The sequence below is a fragment of the Macaca fascicularis genome, chromosome 9 (assembly GCF_037993035.2).
Source record: "Macaca fascicularis isolate 582-1 chromosome 9, T2T-MFA8v1.1".
NCBI lineage: Eukaryota > Metazoa > Chordata > Mammalia > Primates > Cercopithecidae > Macaca > Macaca fascicularis.
In genome coordinates this window covers 45,231,291-45,256,017 of record NC_088383.1, presented here as the reverse complement: position 1 = coordinate 45,256,017, position 24,727 = coordinate 45,231,291, and positions in this window count along the sequence as shown.

Sequence of the window (24,727 nt, the reverse complement as noted above, 5' to 3'; positions counted from 1 at the left end):
TGAGGGGAAAGCTTAACTCTGTGAGATGATTTCACAGAACACAAAGAAGTTTCTCAGAAAGCTTCTTTCTCTTTGTTATCGGAGGATATTTCCTTTGGCCCTATAGTCTTCAAAGGGATCCGAAATATGTGTACTCAGATTCCACAGAAATAAGGCTATCAAAGAGATCCACGAATTACACCTGTAACTCTGTGAAATGAATTAACAGAACACTAAGCAGTTTCTCAGAAAGCTTTTTTCCAGACTTGATCTGAGGATATTTCCCTTTTCACCATTGCCCTCTATGGGCTTCCAAATATCACTTTGCCCATTCCACAAGAACTGTCTTAGCGAAAGGCTTCTTGAGGGGAAAGCTGTATCTCTGTGAGATGATTTCACAGAACACAAAGAAGTTTCTCAGAAAGCCTCCTTCTCTTTGTTATCGGAGGATATTTCCTTTGGCCCTATAGTCTTCAATAGGATAAGAAATATCTGTTCTCTGATTCCACAGAAATATGGATAGCAAAGAGATCCACGAAATACACAAGGAACTCTGTGAGATGAATTAACAGAACACTAAGCAGTTTCTCAGAAAGCTTCTTTCCAGATTTCATCTGAGGATATTTCCTTTTTCACCATAGCCCTCTATGGGCTTCCAAATATCACTTTGTCAACTCCACAGGAACTGTCTTAGCGAAAGGCTTCTTAAGGGGAAAGCTGTAACTCTGTGAGATGATTTCACAGAACACAAAGAAGTTTCTCAGAAAGCTTGTTTCTCTTTGGTATCGGAGGATATAACCTTTGGCCTTATAGTCTTCAATGGGATCCGAAATATCTGTTCTCAGATTCCACAGAAATAAGGCTAGCAAAGAGATCCACGAAATACACATGTAACTCTTTGAGATGAATTAACAAAACACTAAGCAGTTTCTCAGAAAGCTTCATTCCAGATTTCATCTGAGGATATTTCCTTTTCCCCTTAGCCCTCTGTGGGCTTCCAAATATCACTTTGCCAATTCCACAAGAACTGTCTTAGCGAAAGGCTTCTTGAGGGGAAAGCTGTAACTCTGTGAGATGATTTCACAGAACACAAAGAAGTTTCTCAGAAAACTTCTTTCTCTTTGTTATCGGAGGATATTTCCTTTGGCCCTATAGTCTTCAAAGGGATCCGAAATATCTGTACTCAGATTCCACAGAAATAAGGCTAGCAAAGAGATCCACGAAATACACATGTAACACTGTGGGATGAATTAACAGAACACTAAGCAGTTTCTCAGAAAGCTTCTTTCCAGGTTTCACCCTAGGATATTTCCTTTTTCAACGTAGCCCTCTATGGGCTTCCCAATATCACTTTGCCAATTCCACCAGAACTGTCTTAGCGAAAGACTTCTTGAGGGGAAAGCTGTAACTCTGTGAGATGATTTCACAGAACACAAAGAAGTTTCTCAGAAATCTTCTTTCTCTTTGTTATCGGAGGATATTTCCTTTGGCCCTATAGTCTTCAAAGGGATCCGAAATACCTGTTCTCAGATTCCACAGAAATAAGGCTAGCAAAGAGATCCACGAAATACACATGTAACTCTGTGAGATGAATTAACAGAACACTAAGCAGTTTCTCAGAAAGCTTCTTTCCAGATTTCATCTGAGGATACTTCGCTTTTCACCGTAGCCCTCTGTGGGCTTCCAAATATCACTTTGCCAATTCCACAAGAACTGTCTTAGCGAAAGGCGTCTTGAGGGGAAAGCAGTAACTCCGTTAGATGATTTCACAGAACACAATGAAGTTTCTCAGAAAGCCTCTTTCTCTTTGTTATCGGAGGATATTTCCTTTGTCCCTACAGTCTTCTATGGGATCCGAAATATCTGTTCTCTGATTCCACAGAAATAAGGTAAGCAAAGAGATCCACGAAATACACATGTAACTCTGTGAGGTGAATTAACAGAACACTAAGCAGTTTCTCAGAAAGCTTCTTTCCAGGTTTCACCAGAGGATATTTCCTTTTTCACCGTAGCCCTCTATGGGCTTCCAAATATCACTTTGCCAATTCCACAAGAACTGTCTTAGCGAAAGGCTTCTTGAGGGGAAAGCTGTAAATCTGTGAGATGATTTCACAGAACACAAAGAAGTTTCTCAGAAATCTTCTTTCTCTTTGTTATTGGAGGATATTTCCTTTGGCCCTAGAGTCTTCAAAGGGATCCGAAATATCTGTTCTCAGATTCTTCAGAAATAAGGCTAGCAAAGAGATCCACGAAATACACATGTAACTCTGCGAGATGAATTAACAGAACACTAAGCAGTTTCTCAGAAAGCTTCTTTCCAGATTTCATCTGAGGATATTTCCTTTTTCACCGTAGCCCTCTATCGGCTTCCAAATATCACTTTGCCAATTCCACAAGAACTGTCTTAGCGAAAGGCTTCTTGAGGGGAAAGCTGTAACTCTGTGAGATGATTTCAGAGAACACAGAGAAGTTTCTTAGAAAGCTTCTTTCTCTTTGTTATCGGAGGATTTTTCCTTTGGCCCTATTGTCTTCAAGGGGATCCGAAATATCTGTTCTCCGATTCCACAGAAATAAGGCTAGCAAAGAGATGCACGAAATACACATGTAACTCTGTGAGATGAATTAACAGAACAGTAAGCAGTTGCTCAGAAAGCTTCTTTCCAAATTTCATCTGAGGATATTTCCTTTTTCACCATAGCCCTCCATGAGCTTCCAAATATCACTTTGCCAATTCCACAAGAACTGTCCTAGTGAAAGGCTTCTTGAATGAAAAGCTGTAACTCTGTGAGATGATTTCACAGAACACAAAGAAGTTTCTCAGAAAGCTTGTTTCTCTTTGTTATCGGAGGATATTTCCTTTGGCCCTATAGTCTTCAATGGGATCCGAAATATCTGTTCTCAGATTCTACAGAAATAAGGATAGCAAAGAGATCCACGAAATACACTTGTAACTCTGTGAGATGAATTAACAAAACACTAAGCAGTTTCTCAGAAAGCTTCATTCCAGATTTCATCTGAGGATATTTCCTTTTCCCCATAGCCCTCTGGGTGTTCCAAATATCACTTTGCCAATTCCACAAGAACTGTCTTAGCGAAAGGCTTCTTGAGGGGAAAGCTGTAACTCTGTGAGATGATTTCACAGAACACAAAGAAGTTTCTCAGAAAACTTCTTTCTCTTTGTTATCGGAAGATATTTCCTTTGGCCCTATAGTCATCAAAGGGATCCGAAATATCTGTACTCAGATTCCACAGAAATAAGGCTAGCAAAGAGATCCACGAAATACACATGTAACACTGTGGGATGAATTAACAGAACACTAAGCAGTTTCTCAGAAAGCTTCTTTCCATGTTTCACAATAGGATATTTCCTTTTTCACCGTAGCCCTCTATGGGCTTCCAAATATCACTTTGCCAATTCCACAAGAACTGTCTTAGCGAAAGGCTTCTTGAGGGGAAAGCTGTAACTCTGTGAGATTATTTCACAGAACACAAAGAAGTTTCTCAGAATTCTTCTTTCTCTTTGTTATTGGAGGATATTTCCTTTGGCCCTATAGTCTTCAAAGGGATACGAAATATCTGTTCTCAGATTCCTCAGAAATAAGGCTAGCAAAGAGATCCACGAAATACACATGTAACTCTGCGAGGTGAATTAACAGAACACTAAGCAGTTTCTCAGAAAGCTTCTTTCCAGATTTCATCTGAGGATATTTCCTTTTTCACCATAGCCCTCTATGGTCTTCCAAATATCACTTTGCCAATTCCACAAGAATTATCTTAGCGAAAGGCTTCTTGAGGGGAAAGCTGTAACTCTGTGAGATGATTTCACAGTACACAGAGAAATTTCTCAGAAAGCTTCTTTCTCTTTGTTATCGGAGGATATTTCCTTTGGCCCTATAATCTTCAAAGGGATCCGGAATATCTGTACTCAGATTCCACAGAAATAAGGCTAGCAAAGAGATCCACGAAATACACATGTAACTCTGTGAGATGAATTAACAGAACACTAAGCAGTTTCTCAGAAAGCTTCTTTCCAGATTTCATCTGAGTACATTTCATTTTTCACCGTATCCCTCTCTGGGCTTCCAAATATCTCTTTGCCAATTCTCCAAGAACTGTCTTAGCGAAAGGCTTCTTGAGGGGAAAGCTTAACTCTGTGAGATGATTTCACAGAACACAAAGAAGTTTCTCAGAAAGCTTCTTTCTCTTTGTTATCGGAGGATATTTCCTTTGGCCCTATAGTCTTCAAAGGGATCCGAAATATGTGTACTCAGATTCCACAGAAATAAGGCTATCAAAGAGATCCACGAATTACACCTGTAACTCTGTGAGATGAATTAACAGAACACTAAGCAGTTTCTCAGAAAGCTTTTTTCCAGACTTGATCTGAGGATATTTCCCTTTTCACCATTGCCCTCTATGGGCTTCCAAATATCACTTTGCCCATTCCACAAGAACTGTCTTAGCGAAAGGCTTCTTGAGGGGAAAGCTGTATCTCTGTGAGATGATTTCACAGAACACAAAGAAGTTTCTCAGAAAGCCTCCTTCTCTTTGTTATCGAAGGATATTTCCTTTGGCCCTATAGTCTTCAATAGGATAAGAAATATCTGTTCTCTGATTCCACAGAAATATGGATAGCAAAGAGATCCACGAAATACACAAGGAACTCTGTGAGATGAATTAACAGAACACTAAGCAGTTTCTCAGAAAGCTTCTTTCCAGATTTCATCTGAGGATATTTCCTTTTTCACCATAGCCCTCTATGGGCTTCCAAATATCACTTTGTCAACTCCACAGGAACTGTCTTAGCGAAAGGCTTCTTAAGGGGAAAGCTGTAACTCTGTGAGATGATTTCACAGAACACAAAGAAGTTTCTCAGAAAGCTTGTTTCTCTTTGGTATCGGAGGATATAACCTTTGGCCTTATAGTCTTCAATGGGATCCGAAATATCTGTTCTCAGATTCCACAGAAATAAGGCTAGCAAAGAGATCCACGAAATACACATTTAACTCTTTGAGATGAATTAACAAAACACTAAGCAGTTTCTCAGAAAGCTTCATTCCAGATTTCATCTGAGGATATTTCCTTTTCCTCTTAGCCCTCTGTGGGCTTCCAAATATCACTTTGCCAATTCCACAAGAACTGTCTTAGCGAAAGGCTTCTTGAGGGGAAAGCTGTAACTCTGTGAGATGATTTCACAGAACACAAAGAATTTTCTCAGAAAACTTCTTTCTCTTTGTTATCGGAGGATATTTCCTTTGGCCCTATAGTCTTCAAAGGGATCCGAAATATCTGTACTCAGATTCCACAGAAATAAGGCTAGCAAAGAGATCCACGAAATACACATGTAACACTGTGGGATGAATTAACAGAACACTAAGCAGTTTCTCAGAAAGCTTCTTTCCAGGTTTCACCCTAGGATATTTCCTTTTTCAACGTAGCCCTCTATGGGCTTCCCAATATCACTTTGCCAATTCCACCAGAACTGTCTTAGCGAAAGACTTCTTGAGGGGAAAGCTGTAACTCTGTGAGATGATTTCACAGAACACAAAGAAGTTTCTCAGAAATCTTCTTTCTCTTTGTTATCGGAGGATATTTCCTTTGGCCCTATAGTCTTCAAAGGGATCCGAAATACCTGTTCTCAGATTCCACAGAAATAAGGCTAGCAAAGAGATCCACGAAATACACATGTAACTCTGTGAGATGAATTAACAGAACACTAAGCAGTTTCTCAGAAAGCTTCTTTCCAGATTTCATCTGAGGATACTTCGCTTTTCACCGTAGCCCTCTGTGGGCTTCCAAATATCACTTTGCCAATTCCACAAGAACTGTCTTAGCGAAAGGCGTCTTGAGGGGAAAGCAGTAACTCCGTTAGATGATTTCACAGAACACAATGAAGTTTCTCAGAAAGCCTCTTTCTCTTTGTTATCGGAGGATATTTCCTTTGTCCATACAGTCTTCTATGGGATCCGAAATATCTGTTCTCTGATTCCACAGAAATAAGGTAAGCAAAGAGATCCACGAAATACACATGTAACTCTGTGAGGTGAATTAACAGAACACTAAGCAGTTTCTCAGAAAGCTTCTTTCCAGGTTTCACCAGAGGATATTTCCTTTTTCACCGTAGCCCTCTATGGGCTTCCAAATATCACTTTGCCAATTCCACAAGAACTGTCTTAGCGAAAGGCTTCTTGAGGGGAAAGCTGTAAATCTGTGAGATGATTTCACAGAACACAAAGAAGTTTCTCAGAAATCTTCTTTCTCTTTGTTATTGGAGGATATTTCCTTTGGCCCTAGAGTCTTCAAAGGGATCCGAAATATCTGTTCTCAGATTCTTCAGAAATAAGGCTAGCAAAGAGATCCACGAAATACACATGTAACTCTGCGAGATGAATTAACAGAACACTAAGCAGTTTCTCAGAAAGCTTCTTTCCAGATTTCATCTGAGGATATTTCCTTTTTCACCGTAGCCCTCTATCGGCTTCCAAATATCACTTTGCCAATTCCACAAGAACTGTCTTAGCGAAAGGCTTCTTGAGGGGAAAGCTGTAACTCTGTGAGATGATTTTAGAGAACACAGAGAAGTTTCTTAGAAAGCTTCTTTCTCTTTGTTATCGGAGGATTTTTCCTTTGGCCCTATTGTCTTCAAGGGGATCCGAAATATCTGTTCTCCGATTCCACAGAAATAAGGCTAGCAAAGAGATGCACGAAATACACATGTAACTCTGTGAGATGAATTAACAGAACAGTAAGCAGTTGCTCAGAAAGCTTCTTTCCAAATTTCATCTGAGGATATTTCCTTTTTCACCATAGCCCTCCATGAGCTTCCAAATATCACTTTGCCAATTCCACAAGAACTGTCCTAGTGAAAGGCTTCTTGAATGAAAAGCTGTAACTCTGTGAGATGATTTCACAGAACACAAAGAAGTTTCTCAGAAAGCTTGTTTCTCTTTGTTATCGGAGGATATTTCCTTTGGCCCTATAGTCTTCAATGGGATCCGAAATATCTGTTCTCAGATTCTACAGAAATAAGGATAGCAAAGAGATCCACGAAATACACATGTAACTCTGTGAGATGAATTAACAAAACACTAAGCAGTTTCTCAGAAAGCTTCATTCCAGATTTCATCTGAGGATATTTCCTTTTCCCCATAGCCCTCTGGGTGTTCCAAATATCACTTTGCCAATTCCACAAGAACTGTCTTAGCGAAAGGCTTCTTGAGGGGAAAGCTGTAACTCTGTGAGATGATTTCACAGAACACAAAGAAGTTTCTCAGAAAACTTCTTTCTCTTTGTTATCGGAAGATATTTCCTTTGGCCCTATAGTCATCAAAGGGATCCGAAATATCTGTACTCAGATTCCACAGAAATAAGGCTAGCAAAGAGATCCACGAAATACACATGTAACACTGTGGGATGAATTAACAGAACACTAAGCAGTTTCTCAGAAAGCTTCTTTCCATGTTTCACAATAGGATATTTCCTTTTTCACCGGAGCCCTCTATGGGCTTCCAAATATCACTTTGCCAATTCCACAAGAACTGTCTTAGCGAAAGGCTTCTTGAGGGGAAAGCTGTAACTCTGTGAGATTATTTCACAGAACACAAAGAAGTTTCTCAGAATTCTTCTTTCTCTTTGTTATTGGAGGATATTTCCTTTGGCCCTATAGTCTTCAAAGGGATACGAAATATCTGTTCTCAGATTCCTCAGAAATAAGACTAGCAAAGAGATCCACGAAATACACATGTAACTCTGCGAGATGAATTAACAGAACACTAAGCAGTTTCTCAGAAAGCTTCTTTCCAGATTTCATCTGAGGATATTTCCTTTTTCACCATAGCCCTCTATGGTCTTCCAAATATCACTTTGCCAATTCCACAAGAATTATCTTAGCGAAAGGCTTCTTGAGGGGAAAGCTGTAACTCTGTGAGATGATTTCACAGTACACAAAGAAATTTCTCAGAAAGCTTCTTTCTCTTTGTTATCGGAGGATATTTCCTTTGGCCCTATAATCTTCAAAGGGATCCGGAATATCTGTACTCAGATTCCACAGAAATAAGGTTAGCAAAGAGATCCACGAAATACACATGTAACTCTGTGAGATGAATTAACAGAACACTAAGCAGTTTCTCAGAAAGCTTCTTTCCAGATTTCATCTGAGTACATTTCATTTTTCACCGTATCCCTCTCTGGGCTTCCAAATATCTCTTTGCCAATTCCCCAAGAACTGTCTTAGCGAAAGGCTTCTTGAGGGGAAAGCTTAACTCTGTGAGATGATTTCACAGAACACAAAGAAGTTTCTCAGAAAGCTTCTTTCTCTTTGTTATCGGAGGATATTTCCTTTGGCCCTATAGTCTTCAAAGGGATCCGAAATATGTGTACTCAGATTCCACAGAAATAAGGCTATCAAAGAGATCCACGAATTACACCTGTAACTCTGTGAAATGAATTAACAGAACACTAAGCAGTTTCTCAGAAAGCTTCTTTCCAGATTTCATCTGAGGATATTTCCTTTTTCACCATAGCCCTCTATGGTCTTCCAAATATCACTTTGCCAATTCCACAAGAATTATCTTAGCGAAAGGCTTCTTGAGGGGAAAGCTGTAACTCTGTGAGATGATTTCACAGTACACAAAGAAATTTCTCAGAAAGCTTCTTTCTCTTTGTTATCGGAGGATATTTCCTTTGGCCCTATAATCTTCAAAGGGATCCGGAATATCTGTACTCAGATTCCACAGAAATAAGGTTAGCAAAGAGATCCACGAAATACACATGTAACTCTGTGAGATGAATTAACAGAACACTAAGCAGTTTCTCAGAAAGCTTCTTTCCAGATTTCATCTGAGTACATTTCATTTTTCACCGTATCCCTCTCTGGGCTTCCAAATATCTCTTTGCCAATTCCCCAAGAACTGTCTTAGCGAAAGGCTTCTTGAGGGGAAAGCTTAACTCTGTGAGATGATTTCACAGAACACAAAGAAGTTTCTCAGAAAGCTTCTTTCTCTTTGTTATCGGAGGATATTTCCTTTGGCCCTATAGTCTTCAAAGGGATCCGAAATATGTGTACTCAGATTCCACAGAAATAAGGCTATCAAAGAGATCCACGAATTACACCTGTAACTCTGTGAAATGAATTAACAGAACACTAAGCAGTTTCTCAGAAAGCTTTTTTCCAGATTTCATCTGAGGATATTTCCCTTTTCACCATTGCCCTCTATGGGCTTCCAAATATCACTTTGCCCATTCCACAAGAACTGTCTTAGCGAAAGGCTTCCTGAGGGGAAAGCTGTATCTCTGTGAGATGATTTCACAGAACACAAAGAAGTTTCTCAGAAAGCCTCCTTCTCTTTGTTATCGGAGGATATTTCCTTTGGCCCTATAGTCTTCCATAGGATAAGAAATATCTGTTCTCTGATTCCACAGAAATAAGGATAGCAAAGAGATCCACGAAATACACATGGAACTCTGTGAGATGAATTAACAGAACACTAAGCAGTTTCTCAGAAAGCTTCTTTCCAGATTTCATCTGAGGATATTTCCTTTTTCACCATAGCCCTCTATGGGCTTCCAAATATCACTTTGTCAACTCCACAGGAACTGTCTTAGCGAAAGGCTTCTTGAGGGGAAAGCTGTAACTCTGTGAGATGATTTCACAGAACACAAAGAAGTTTCTCAGAAAGCTTGTTTCTCTTTGGTATCGGAGGATATAACCTTTGGCCTTATAGTCTTCAATGGGATCCGAAATATCTGTTCTCAGATTCCACAGAAATAAGGCTAGCAAAGAGATCCACGAAATACACATGTAACTCTTTGAGATGAATTAACAAAACACTAAGCAGTTTCTCAGAAAGCTTCATTCCAGATTTCATCTGAGGATATTTCCTTTTCCCCATAGCCCTCTGTGGGCTTCCAAATATCACTTTGCCAATTCCACAAGAACTGTCTTAGCGAAAGGCTTCTTGAGGGGAAAGCTGTAACTCTGTGAGATGATTTCACAGAACACAAAGAAGTTTCTCAGAATTCTTCTTTCTCTTTGTTATTGGAGGATATTTCCTTTGGCCCTATAGTCTTCAAAGGGATACGAAATATCTGTTCTCAGATTCCTCAGAAATAAGGCTAGCAAAGAGATCCACGAAATACACATGTAACTCTGCGAGATGAATTAACAGACCACTAAGCAGTTTCTCAGAAAGCTTCTTTCCAGATTTCATCTGAGGATATTTCCTTTTTCACCATAGCCCTCTATGGTCTTCCAAATATCACTTTGCCAATTCCACAAGAATTATCTTAGCGAAAGGCTTCTTGAGGGGAAAGCTGTAACTCTGTGAGATGATTTCACAGAACACAAAGAAGTTTCTCAGAAAGCTTCTTTCTCTTTGTTATCGGAGGATATTTCCTTTGGCCCTATAATCTTCAAAGGGATCCGGAATATCTGTACTCAGATTCCACAGAAATAAGGCTAGCAAAGAGATCCACGAAATACACATGTAACTCTGTGAGATGAATTAACAGAACACTAAGCAGTTTCTCAGAAAGCTTCTTTCCAGATTTCATCTGAGTACATTTCATTTTGCACCGTATCCCTCTCTGGGCTTCCAAATATGTCTTTGCCAATTCCCCAAGAACTGTCTTAGCGAAAGGCTTCTTGAGGGGAAAGCTTAACTCTGTGAGATGATTTCACAGAACACAAAGAAGTTTCTCAGAAAGCTTCTTTCTCTTTGTTATCGGAGGATATTTCCTTTGGCCCTATAGTCTTCAAAGGGACCCGAAATATGGGTACTCAGATTCCACAGAAATAAGGCTAGCAAAGAGATCCACGAATTACACCTGTAACTCTGTGAAATGAATTAACAGAACACTAAACAGTTTCTAAGAAGGCTTCTTTCCAGTTTTCATCTGAGGATATTTCCTTTTTCACCGTAGCCCTCTATGGGCTTCCAAATATCAGTTTGCCAATTCCACAAGAACTGTCTTAGCGAAAGGCTTCTTGAGGGAAAAGCTGTAACTCTGTGAGATGATTTCACAGAACACAAAGAAGTTTGTCAGAAAGCTTCTTTCTCTTTGTTATCGGAGGATATTTCCTTTGGCCATAGAGTCTTCAAAGAGATCCGAAATAACCGTCCTCAGATTCCTCAGAAATAAGGCTAGAAAAGAGATCCACGAAATACACATGTAACTCTGTGAGATGAATTAACAGAACACTAAGCAGTTTCTCAGAAAGCTTCTTTCCAGATTTCATCTGAGGATATTTCCTTTTTCACCATAGCCCTCTATGGGCTTCCAAATATCACTTTGCCAATTCCACAAGAACTGTCTCAGGGAAAGGGTTCTTGAGGGGAAAGCTGTAACTCTGCGAGATGATTCCACAGACCACGAAGAAGTTTCTCAGAAAGCTTCTTTCTCTTTGTTATCGGAGGATATTTTCTGTGGCCCTATAGTCTTCAATGGGATCCCAAATATCTGTTCTCAGATTTCACAGAAATAAGGCTAGCAAAGAGATCCACGAAATACACTTGTAACTCTGTGAGATGAATTAACAGAACACTAAGCAGTTTCTCCGAAAGCTTCTTTCCAGATTTCATCTGAGGAGATTTCCTTTTTCACCGTAGCCCTCTATGGGCTTCCAAATATCACTTTGCCAATTCTCCAAGAACTGTCTTAGCGAAAGGCTTCTTGAGGGGAAAGCTGTAACTCTGTGAGATGATTTTACAGAACACAAAGAAGTTTCTCAGAAAGCTTCTTTCTCTTTGTTATCAGAGGATATTTCCTTTGGCCCTATAGTCTTCAAAGGGATCCGAAATATCTGTACTCAGATTCGACAGAAATAAGGAGAGCAAAGAGATCCACGAAATACACCTGTAAGTCTGTGAGATGAATTAACAGAACACTTAGCAGTTTCTCAGGAAGCTTCTTTCCAGATTTCATCTGAGGATATTTCCTTTTTCACCGTAGCCCTCTATGGGGTTCAAATATCACTTTGCCAATTCCACAAGAACTGTCTTAGCGAAAGGATTCTTGAGGGAAAAGCTGTAACTCTGTGAGATGATTTCACACAACACAAAGAAGTTTCTCAGAAAGCTTCTTTCTCTTTGTTATCGGAGGATATTTCCTTTGGCCCTATCGTCTTCAAAGGGATCCGAAATATCTGTTCTCAGATTCCTCAGAAATAAGGCTAGCAAAGAGATCCACGAAATACACATGTAACTCTGTGAGATGAATTAACAGAACACTAAGCACTTTCTCAGAAAGCTTCTTTCCAGATTTTATCTGAGGATATTTCCTTTTTCACCATAGCCCTCTATGGGCTTCCAAATATCAATTGGCCAATTCCACAAGAACTGTCTTAGTGAAAGGCTTCTTGAGGGGAAAGCTGTAACTCTGTGAGATGATTTCACAGAACACAAAGAAGTTTCTCAGAAAGCATGTTTCTCTTTGTTATCAGAGGATATTTCCTTTTTCCCTAAAGTCTTCAAAGGGATCCGAAATATCTGTTCTCGGATTCCTCAGAAATAAGGCTAAAAAAGAGATCCATGAAATACACATGTAACTCTGTGAGATGAATTAACAGAACAATAAGCATTTTCTCAGAAAGCTTCCTTCCAGATTTCATCTGAGGATATTTCCTTTTTCACCATAGCCCTCTATGGGCTTGCAAATATCACTTTGCCAATTCCACAAGAACTGTCTTAGCGAAAGGCTTCTTGAAGGGAAAGCTGAAACTCTGTGAGATGATTTCACAGAACACAAAGAAGTTTCTCAGAAAACCTCTTTCTCTTTGTTATCCTAGGATATTTCCTTTGGCCCTATAGTCCTCAAAGGGATCCGAAATATCTGTACTCAGATTCCACAGAAATAAGGCTAGCAAAGAGATCCACGAAATACACATGTAACTCTGTGAGATGAATTAACACAACACTAAGCAGTTTCTGAGAAAGCTTCTTTCCAGATTTCATCTCAGGATATTTCCTTTTTCACCATAGCCTTCTATGGGCTTCCAAATATCACTTTGCCAATTCCACGAGAACTGTCTTAGCGAAAGGCTTCTTGAGGGGGAAGATGTAACTCTGTCAGATGATTTCACAGAACACAAAGAAGTTTCTCAGAAAGCCTCTTTCTCTTTGTTATCGGAGGATATTTCCTTTGGCCCTACAGTCTTCAATGGGATCCGAAATATCTGTTCTCAGATTCCACAGAAATAAGGCTAGCAAAGAGATCCACGAAATACACATGTAACTCTGTGAGATGAATTAACAGAACAATAAGCAGTTTCTCAGAAAGCTTCTTTCCAGATTTCATCTGAGGATATTTCCTTTTTCACCGTAGCCCTGTATGGGCTTCCAAATATCACTTTGCCAATTCCACAAGAACTGTCTTAGCAAAAGGCTTCTTGAGGGGAAAGCTGTAACTCTGTGAGATGATTTCACAGAACACAAAGAAGTTTCTAAGAAAGCTTCTCTCTCTTTGTTATCGGAGAATATTTCCTTTGGCCCTATAGTCTTCAATGGGATCCGAAATACCTGTTCTCAGATTCCACAGAAATAGGGCTAGCAAAGAGATCCACGAAATACACATGTAACTCTGTGTGGTTAATTAACAGAACACTAAGCAGTTTCTCAGAAAGCTTCTTTTCAGATTTCATCTGAGGATATTTCCTTTTTCACCATAGCCCTCTGTGGGCTTCCAAATATCACTTTGCCAATTCCACAAGAACTTTCTTAGCGATAGGCATCTTGAGGGGAAAGCTGTAACTCTGTGAGATGATTTCACAGAACACAAAGAAGTTTCTCAGAAAGCTTCTTTGTCTTTGTTATCGGAGGATATTTCCTTTGGCACTATAGTCTTCAAAGGGATCCGAAATATCTGTTCTCAGATTCCTCAGATATAAGGCTAGAAAAGAGATCCACGAAATACACATGTAACTCTGTGAGATGAATTAACAGAACACTAAGCAGTTTCTCAGAAAGCTTCTTTCCAGATTTCATCTGAGGATATTTCCTTTCTCACCATAGCCCTCTATGGGCTTCCAAATAACACTTTGCCAATTCCACAAGAACTGTCTTAGCGAAAAACTTCTTCAGGCGATAGCTGTAACTCTGTGAGATGATTTCACAGAACACAAAGAAGTTTCTCAGAAAGCTTCTTTCTCTTTGTTATCGGATGGTATTTCCTTTTGGCCCTATAGTCTTCAAAGGGATCCGAAATATCCGTTCTCAGATTCCCCAGAAATAAGGCTAGCAAAGAGATCCACGAAATACCCATGTAACTCTGTGTGATGAATTAACAAAACACTAACCAGTTTCTAAGAAAGCTTCTTTCCAGATTTCATCTGAGGATATTTCCTTTTTCACCGTAGCCCTCTATGGGCTTCCAAATATCACTTTGCCAATTCCACAAGAACTGTCTTAGCGAAAGTCTTCTTGAGGGGAAAGCTGTAACTCTGTCAGATGATTTCACAGAACACAAAGAAGTTTCTCAGAAAGCTTCTTTCTCTTTGTTATCAGAGAATATTTCCTTTGGCCCCATAGTCTTCAAAGGCATCCGAAATATCTGTACTCAGATTCCACAGAAATAAGGAGAGCAAAGAGATCCACGAAATACACATGTAACTCTGTGAGATGAATTAAGAGAACACTAAGCAGTTTCTCAGAAAGCTTCTTTCCAGATTTCACCTGTGGATATTTCCTTTTTCACCGTAGCCCTCTGTGGGCTTCCAAATATCACTTTGCCAATTCCTCAAGAACTGTCTTAGCGAAAGGCTTCTTGAGGAGAAAGCTGTAACTCTGTGAGATTATTTCAGAGAACACAGAGAAGTTTCTCAGAAAGCTTCTTTCTCTTTGTTATCGGTGGATATTTCCTTCAGCCCTATAGTTTTCAATGGGATCCGAAATATCTGTCCTACGATTCCACAGAAATAAGGCTAGCAAAGAGATGCACGAAATACACATGTAACTCTGTGAGATGAATTAACAGAACAGTAAGCAGTTTCTCAGAAAGCTTCTTTCTCTTTGTTATCGGAGGATATTTCCTTTGGCCCTAGAGTCTTCAAAGAGATCCGAAATATCCGTTCTCAGATTCCTCAGAAATAAGGCTAGAAAAGAGATCCACGAAATACACATGTAACTCTGTGAGATGAGTTAACAGAACACTAAGCAGTTTCTCAGAAAGCTTCTTTCCAGATTTCATCTGAGGATATTTCCTTTTTCACCGTAGCCCTCTATGGGCTTCCAAATATCACTTTGCCAATTCCACAAGAACTGTCTTAGGGAAAGGGTTCTTGAGGGGAAAGCTGTAACTCTGCGAGATGATTCCACAGACCCCGAAGAAGTTTCTCAGAAAGCTTCTTTCTCTTTGTTATCGGAGGATATTTTCTTTGGCCCTATAGTCTTCAATTGGATCCCAAATATCTGTTCTCAGATTCCACAGAAATAAGGCTAGCAAAGAGATCCACGAAATACACTTGTAACTCTGTGAGATGAATTCACAGAACACTAAGCAGTTTCTCCGAAAGCTTCTTTCCAGATTTCATCTGAGGAGATTTCCTTTTTCACCGTAGCCCTCTATGGGCTTCCAAATATCACTTTGCCAATTGTCCAAGAACTGTCTCAGCGAAAGGCTTCTTGAGGGGAAAGCTGTAACTCTGTGAGATGATTTTACAGAACACAAAGAAGTTTCTCAGAAAGCTTCTTTCTCTTTGTTATCAGAGGATATTTCCTTTGGCCCTATAGTCTTCAAAGGGATCCGAAATATCTGTACTCAGATTCGACAGAAATAAGGATAGCAAAGAGATCCACGAAATACACCTGTAAGTCTGTGAGATGAATTAACAGAACACTTAGCAGTTTCTCAGGAAGCTTCTTTCCAGATTTCATCTGAGGATATTTCCTTTTTCACCGTAGCCCTCTATGGGCTTCCAAATATCACTTTGCCAATTCCACAAGAACTGTCTTAGCCAAAGGATTCTTGAGGGAAAAGCTGTAACTCTGTGAGATGATTTCACACAACACAAAGAAGTTTCTCAGAAAGCTTCTTTCTCTTTGTTATCGGAGGATATTTCCTTTGGCCCTATCGTCTTCAAAGGGATCCGAAATATCTGTTCTCAGATTCCTCAGAAATAAGGCTAGCAAAGAGATCCACGAAATACACATGTAACTCTGTGAGATGAACTAACAAAACACTAAGCACTTTCTCATAAAGCTTCTTTCCAGATTTCATCTGAGGATATTTCCTTTTTCACCATCGCCCTCTATGGGCTTCCAAATATCAATTTGCCAATTCCACAAGAACTGTCTTTGCGAAAGGCTTCTTGAGGGGAAAGGTGTAACTCTGTCAGATGATTTCACAGAACACAGAGAAGTTTCTCAGAAAGCTTGTTTCTCTTTGTTATCGGAGGATATTTCCTTTGGCCCTATAGTCTTCAAAGGGATCCGAAATATCTGTTCTCAGATTCCTCAGAAATAAGGCTAGCAAAGAGATCCATGAAATACAAATGTAACTCTGTGAGATGAATTAACAGAACACTAAGCAGTTTCTCAGAAAGCTTCTTTCGAGATTTCATCTGAGGATATTTCCTTTTTCACCAAAGCCCTCTATGGGCTTCCAAATATCACTTTGCCAATTCCACAAGAACTGTCTTAGCGAAAGGCTTCTTGAGGGGAAAGCTGTAACTCTGTGAGATGATTTTTCAAAACACAAAGAAGTTTCTCAGAACGCTTCTTTCTCTTTGTTATTGGAGGATATTTCCTTTGGCCCTATAGTCTTCAAAGAGATCTCAAATATCTGTTCACAGATTCCAAAGAAATAAGGCTAAGAAAGAGGTCCACGATATACACATGTAACTCTGTGAGATGAATTAACAGAACACTAAGCAGTTTCTCCGAAAGCTTCTTTCCCGATTTCATCTGAGGATATTTCCTTTTTCACCATAGCCCTCTATGGGCTTCCAAATATCTCTTTGCCAATTCCAAAAGAACTGTCTTAGCGAAAGGCTTCTTGAGGGAAAAGCTGTAACTTTGTGAGATGATTTCACAGAACACAAAGAAGTTTCTCAGAAAGCTTCTTTCTCTTTGTTATCGGAGGATATTTCCTTTGGCCCTAGAGTCTTCAAAGAGATCCGAAATATCCGTTCTCAGATTCCTCAGAAATAAGGCTAGAAAAGAGATCCACGAAATACACATGTAACTCTGTGAGATGAATTAACAGAACACTAAGCAGTTTCTCAGAAAGCTTCTTTCCAGATTTCATCTGAGGATATTTCCTTTTTCACCATAGCCCTCTATGGGCTTCCAAATATCACTTTGCCAATTCCACAAGAACTGTCTTAGGGAAAGGGTTCTTGAGGGGAAAGCTGTAACTCTGCGAGATGATTCCACAGACCCCGAAGAAGTTTCTCAGAAAGCTTCTTTCTCTTTGTTATCGGAGGATATTTTCTTTGGCCCTATAGTCTTCAATTGGATCCCAAATATCTGTTCTCAGATTCCACAGAAATAAGGCTAGCAAAGAGATCCACGAAATACACTTGTAACTCTGTGAGATGAATTCACAGAACACTAAGCAGTTTCTCCGAAAGCTTCTTTCCAGATTTCATCTGAGGAGATTTCCTTTTTCACCGTAGCCCTCTATGGGCTTCCAAATATCACTTTGCCAATTCTCCAAGAACTGTCTCAGCGAAAGGCTTCTTGAGGGGAAAGCTGTAACTCTGTGAGATGATTTTACAGAACACAAAGAAGTTTCTCAGAAAGCTTCTTTCTCTTTGTTATCAGAGGATATTTCCTTTGGCCCTATAGTCTTCAAAGGGATCCGAAATATCTGTACTCAGATTCGACAGAAATAAGGATAGCAAAGAGATCCACGAAATACACCTGTAAGTCTGTGAGATGAATTAACAGAACACTTAGCAGTTTCTCAGGAAGCTTCTTTCCAGATTTCATCTGAGGATATTTCCTTTTTCACCGTAGCCCTCTATGGGCTTCCAAATATCACTTTGCCAATTCCACAAGAACTGTCTTAGCCAAAGGATTCTTGAGGGAAAAGCTGTAACTCTGTGAGATGATTTCACACAACACAAAGAAGTTTCTCAGAAAGCTTCTTTCTCTTTGTTATCGGAGGATATTTCCTTTGGCCCTATCGTCTTCAAAGGGATCCGAAATATCTGTTCTCAGATTCCTCAGAAATAAGGCTAGCAAAGAGATCCACGAAATACACATGTAACTCTGTGAGATGAATTAACAAAACACTAAGCACTTTCTCAGAAAGCTTCTTTCCAGATTTCATCTGAGGATATTTCCTTTTTCACCATCGCCCTCTATGGGCTTCCAAATATCAATTTGCCAATTCCACAAGAACTGTCTTTGCGAAAGGCTTCTTGAGGGGAAAGGTGTAACTCTGTGAGATGATTTCACAGAACACAGAGAAGTTTCTCAGAAAGCTTGTTTCTCTTTGTTATCGGAGGATATTTCCTTTGGCCCTATAGTCTTCAAAGGGATCCGAAATATCTGTTCTCAGATTCCTCAGAAATAAGGCTAGCAAAGAGATCCATGAAATACAAATGTAACTCTGTGAGATGAATTAACAGAACACTAAGCAGTTTCTCAGAAAGCTTCTTTCGAGATTTCATCTGAGGATATTTCCTTTTTCACCAAAGCCCTCTATGGGCTTCCAAATATCACTTTGCCAATTCCACAAGAACTGTCTTACCGAAAGGCTTCTTGAGGGGAAAGCTGTAACTCTGTGAGATGATTTTTCAAAACACAAAGAAGTTTCTCAGAAAGCTTCTTTCTCTTTGTTATCGGAGGATATTTCCTTTGGCCCTATAGTCTTCAAAGAGATCTCAAATATCTGTTCACAGATTCCAAAGAAATAAGGCTAAGAAAGAGGTCCACGATATACACATGTAACTCTGTGAGATGAATTAACAGAACACTAAGCAGTTTCTCCGAAAGCTTCTTTCCCGATTTCATCTGAGGATATTTCCTTTTTCACCATAGCCCTCTATGGGCTTCCAAATATCACTTTGCCAATTCCAAAAGAACTGTCTTAGCGAAAGGCTTCTTGAGGGGAAAGCTGTAACTCTGTGAGATGATTTCACAGAACACAAAGAAGTTTCTCAGAAAGCTTCTTTCTCTTTGTTATCAGAGGATATTTCCTTTGGCCCTAGAGTCTTCAAAGGGATCCGAAATATCTGTTCTCAGATTCCTCAGAAATAAGGCTAGCAAAGAGATCCACGAAATACACATGTAACTCTGTGAGATGAATTAACAGAACACGAAGCAGTTTCTCAGAAAGCTTCCTTCCAGATTTCATCTGAGGAGATTGCCTTTTTCACAATAGTCCTCTATGGGCTTCAAATATCACTTTGCCAAATCCACAATAACTGTCTTAGCGAAAGGCTTCTTGAGGGGAAAGCTGTAACTCTGTGAGATGATTTCACAGAACAGAAACAAGTTTCTCAGAAAGCTTCTTTCTCTTTGTTATCGCAAGATATTATCTTTGGCCCTATGGTCTTCAATGGGATCCGAAATATCTGTTCTCTGATTCCACAGAAATAAGGCTAGCAAAGAGATCCACGAAATACACATGTAACTCTGTGAGATGAATTAACAGAACACTAAGCAGTTTCTCAGAAAGCGTCTTTCCAGATTTCATCTGAGGATATTTCCTTTTTCACCATAGCCCTCTGTGGGCTTCCAAATATCACTTTGCCAATTCCTCAAGAACTGTCTTAGCGAAAGGCTTCTTGAGGAGAAAGCTGTAACTCTGTGAGATGATTTCGGAGAACACAGAGAAGTTTCTCAGAAAGCTTCTTTCTCTTTGTTATCGGTGGATATTTCCTTCGGCCCTATAGTTTTCAATGGGATCCGAAATATCTGTTCTACGATTCCACAGAAATAAGGCTAGCAAAGAGATGCACGAAATACACATGTAACTCTGTGAGATGAATTAACAGAACAGTAAGCAGTTGCTCAGAAACCTTCTTTCCAAATTTCATCTGAGGATATTTCCTTTTTCAACATAGCCCTCCATGAGCTTCCAAATATCACTTTGCCAATTCCACAAGAACTGTCCTAGTGAAAGGCTTATTGAATGAAAAGCTGTAACTCTGTGAGATGATTTCACAGAACACAAAGAAGTTTCTCAGAAAGCTTGTTTCTCTTTGTTATCGGAGGATATTTCCTTTGGCCCTATAGTCTTCAATGGGATCCGAAATATCTGTTCTCAGATTCCACAGAAATAAGGCTAGCAAAGAGATCCACGAAATACACATGTAACTCTGTGAGATGAATTAACAAAACAGTAAGCAGTTTCTCAGAAAGCTTCATTCCAGATTTCATCTGAGGATATTTCCGTTTCCCCATAGCCCTCTGGGGGTTCCAAATATCACTTTGCCAATTCCACAAGAACTGTCTTAGCGAAAGGCTTCTTGAGGGGAAAGCTGTAACTCTGTGAGATGATTTCAGAGAACACAAAGAAGTTTCTCAGAAAACTTCTTTCTCTTTGTTATCAGAGGATATTTCCTTTGGCCCTATAGTCTTCAAAGGGATCCGAAATATCTGTATTCAGATTCCACAGAAATAAGGCTAGCAAAGAGATCCACGAAATACACATGTAACACTGTGGGATGAATTAACAGAACACTAAGCAGTTTCTCAGAAAGCTTCTTTCCAGGTTTCACCCTAGGATATTTCGTTTTTCACCATAGCCCTCTATGGGCTTCCAAATATCACTTTGCCAATTCCACAAGAACTGTCTTAGCGAAAGGCTTCTTGAGGGGAAAGCTGTAACTCTGTGAGATGATTTCACAGAACACAAAGAAGTTTCTCAGAATTCTTCTTTCTCTTTGTTATTGGAGGATAATTCCTTTGGCCCTATAGTCTTCAAAGGGATACGAAATATCTGTTCTCAGATTCCTCAGAAATAAGGCTAGCAAAGAGATCCACGAAATACACATGTAACTCTGCGAGATGAATTAACAGAACACTAAGCAGTTTCTCAGAAAGCTTCTTTCCAGATTTCATCTGAGGATATTTCCTTTTTCACCATAGCCCTCTATGGTCTTCCAAATATCACTTTGCCAATTCCACAAGAATTGTCTTAGCGAAAGGCTTCTTGAGGGGAAAGCTTAACTCTGTGAGATGATTTCACAGAACACAAAGAAGTTTCTCAGAAAGCTTCTTTCTCTTTGTTATAGGAGGATATTTCCTTTGGCCCTATAGTCTTCAAAGGGATCCGAAATATGTGTACTCAGATTCCACAGAAATAAGGCTAGCAAAGAGATCCACGAATTACACCTGTAACTCTGTGAAATGAATTCACAGAACACTAAACAGTTTCTCAGAAAGCTTCTTTCCAGTTTTCATCTGAGGATATTTCCTTTTTCACCATAGCCCTCTATGGGCTTCCAAATATCACTTTGCCAATTCCACAAGAACTGTCTTAGCGAAAGGCTTCTTGAGGGGAAAGCTGTAACTCTGTGAGATGATTTCAAAGAACACAAAGAAGTTTCTCAGAATGCTTCCTTCTCTTTGTTATCGGAGAATATTTCCTTTGGCCGTATAGTCTTCAAAGGGATACGGAATATCTGCATTCAGATTCCACAGAAATAAGGCTAGCAAAGAGATCCACGAAATACACATGTAACACTGTGAGATGAATTAACAGAACACTAAGCAGTTTCTCAGAAAGCTTCTTTCCAGATTTCATCTGAGGATATTTCCTTTTTCACCATAGCCCTCTATGGGCTTCCGAATATCACTTTGCCAATTCCACAAGAACTGTCTTAGCGAAAGGCTTCTTGAGGGGAAAGCTGTAACTCTGTGAGATGATTTCACAGAACACAAAGAAGTTTCTCAGAAAGCTCCTTTCACTTTTTTATTGGAGCATATTTCCTTTGGCCCTATGGTCTTCAAAGGGATCCGAAATATCTGTTCTAAGATTCCACAGAAATAAGGCTAGCGAAGAGATCCACGAAATACACATGTAACTCTGTGAGATGAATTAACGGAACACTAAGCAGTTTCTGAGAAAGCTTCTTTCCAGATTTCGTATCATGAGATTTCCTTTTTCACCATAGCCCTCTATGGGCTTCCAAATATCACTTTGCCAATTCCACAAGAACTGTCTTAGTGAAAGGCTTCTTGAGGGCAAAGCTGTAACTCTGTGAGATGATTTCACAGAACACAAAGAAGTTTCTCAGAAAGCCTCCTTCTCTTTGTTATCGGAGGATATTTCTTTTGGCCCTATAGTCTTCAAAGGGATCCGAAATATCTGTTCTCTGATTCCACAGAAATAAGGCTAGCAAAGAGATCCACGAAATACACATGTAACTCTGTGAGATGAATTAACAGAACACTAAGCAGTTTCTCAGAAAGCTTCTTTCCAGAATTCATCTGAGGATATTTCCTTTTTCACCATAGCCCACTAAGGGCTTGTAAATATCACTTTGCCAATTCCACAAGAACTGTCTTAGCGAGAGGCTTCTTGAGGGGAAAGCTGTAACTCTGTGAGATGATTTCACAGAACACAAAGAAGTTTCTCAGAAAGCTTCTTTCTCTTTGTTATCGGAGAATATTTCCTTTGGCCCTACTGTCTTCAAAGGGATCCGGAATATCGGCATTCAGGTTCCACAGAAATAAGGCTAGCAAAGAGATCCAAGAAATACACATGTAACTCTGTGAGATGAATTAACAGAACACTAAGCAGTTTCTCAGAAAGCTTCTTTCCAGATTTCATGTGAGGATATTTCCTTTTTCACCATAGCCCTCTATGGGCTTCCGAATATCACTTTGCCAATTCCCCAAGAACTGTCTTAGCGAAAGGCTTCTTGAGGGGAAAGCTGTAACTCTGTGAGATGATTTCACAGAACACTGAGAAGTTTCTCAGAAAGCTTCTTTCTCTTTGTTATCGGAGGATACTTCCTTTGGCCCTATAGTCTTCAAAGGGATCCGAAATGTCGGTTCTCTGATTCCACAGAAATAAGGCAAGCAAAGAGATCCACGAAATACACATGTAACTCTGTGAGATGAATTAACAGAACACTAAGCAGTTTCTCAGAAAGCTTTTTTCCAGATTTCAACTGAGGATATTTCCTTTTTCACCGTAGCCTCTATGGGCTTCCAAATCTCTTTGCCAATTCCACAAGAACTGTCTTAGAGAAAGGCTTCTTGAGGGGAAAGCTGTAACTCTGTGAGATGATTTCACAGAACACAAGTTTCTCAGAAAGCTTCTTTCTCTTTGTTATCGGAGGATATTTCCTTTGGCCCTAGAGTCTTCAAAGGGATCCGAAATATCTGCTCTCAGATTCCACAGAAATAAGGTTAGCAAAGAGATCCACGAAATACACATGTAACTCTGTGAGATGAATTAACAGAACTCTAAGCAGTTTCTCAGAAAGCTTCTTTCCAGATTTCATCTGAGGATATTTCCTTTTTCACCATAGCCCTCTATGGGCTTCCATATATCACTTTGCCAATTCCACAGGAACTGTCTTAGGGAAAGGCTTCTTGAGGGGAAAGCTGTAACTCTGTCAGAGGATTTCACAGAACTCAAAGAAGTTTCTCAGAAAGCTTCTTTCTCTTTGTTATCGGAGGATATTTCCTTTGGCCCTATAGTCTTCAAAGGGATCCGAAATATCTGTTCTAAGATTGCACAGAAATAATGCTAGCAAAGAGATCCACGATATACAGATGTAACGCTGTGAGATGAATTAACAGAACACTAAGCAGTTTCTCAGAAAGTTTCTTTCCAGATTTCATCTCAGGATATTTCCTTTTTCAACCTAGCCCTCTATGGGCTGCCAAATATCACTTTGCCAATTCCACAAGAACTGTCTTAGCGAAAGGCTTCTTGAGGGGAAAGCTGTAACTCTGTGAGATGATTTCACAGAACACAAAGTAGTTTCTCAGAAAGCTTCTTTCTCTTTGTTATCGGAGGATCTTTCCTTTGGCCCTTTAGTCTTCAAAGGGATCCGAAATATCTGTTCTCAGATTCCTCAGAAATAAGGGTAGAAAAGAGATCCACGAAATACACATTTAACTCTGTGAGATGAATTAACAGAACACTAAGCAGTTTCTCAGAAAGCTTCTTTCCAGATTTCATCTGAGGATATTTCCTTTTTCACCATAGCCCTCTATGGGCTTCCAAATATGACTTTGCCTATTCCACAAGAACTGTCTTAGCGAAAGGCTTCTTGAGGGGACAGCTGTAACTCTGTGAGTTGATTTCACAGAACACAAAGAAGTTTCTCAGAAAGTTTCTTTCTCTTTGTTATCGGAGGATATTTCCTTTGGCCCTCTAGTCTTCAATGGGATCCGAAATACCTGTTCTCAGATTCCACAGAAATAAGGCTAGCAAAGAGATCCACGAAACACACATGTAACTCTGTGAGATGAATTAACAGAACACTAAGCAGTTTCTCAGAAAGCTTCTTTCAAGATTTCATATCAGGAGATTTCCTTTTTCACCATAGCCCTCTATGGGCTTCCAAATATCACGTTGCCAATTCCACAAGAACTGTCTTAGCGAAAGGCTTCTTGAGGGGAAAGCTGTAACTCTGTGAGATGATTTCACAGAACACAAAGAAGTTTCTCAGAAAGCTTCCTTCACTTTGTTATCGGAGGATATTTCCTTTGGCCCTATAGTCTTCAATAGGATCCGAAATATCTGTTCTCTGATTCCACAGAAATAAGGCTAGCAAAGAGATCCACGAAATACAGAAGTAACTCTGTGAGATGAATTAACAGAACACTAAGCAGTTTCT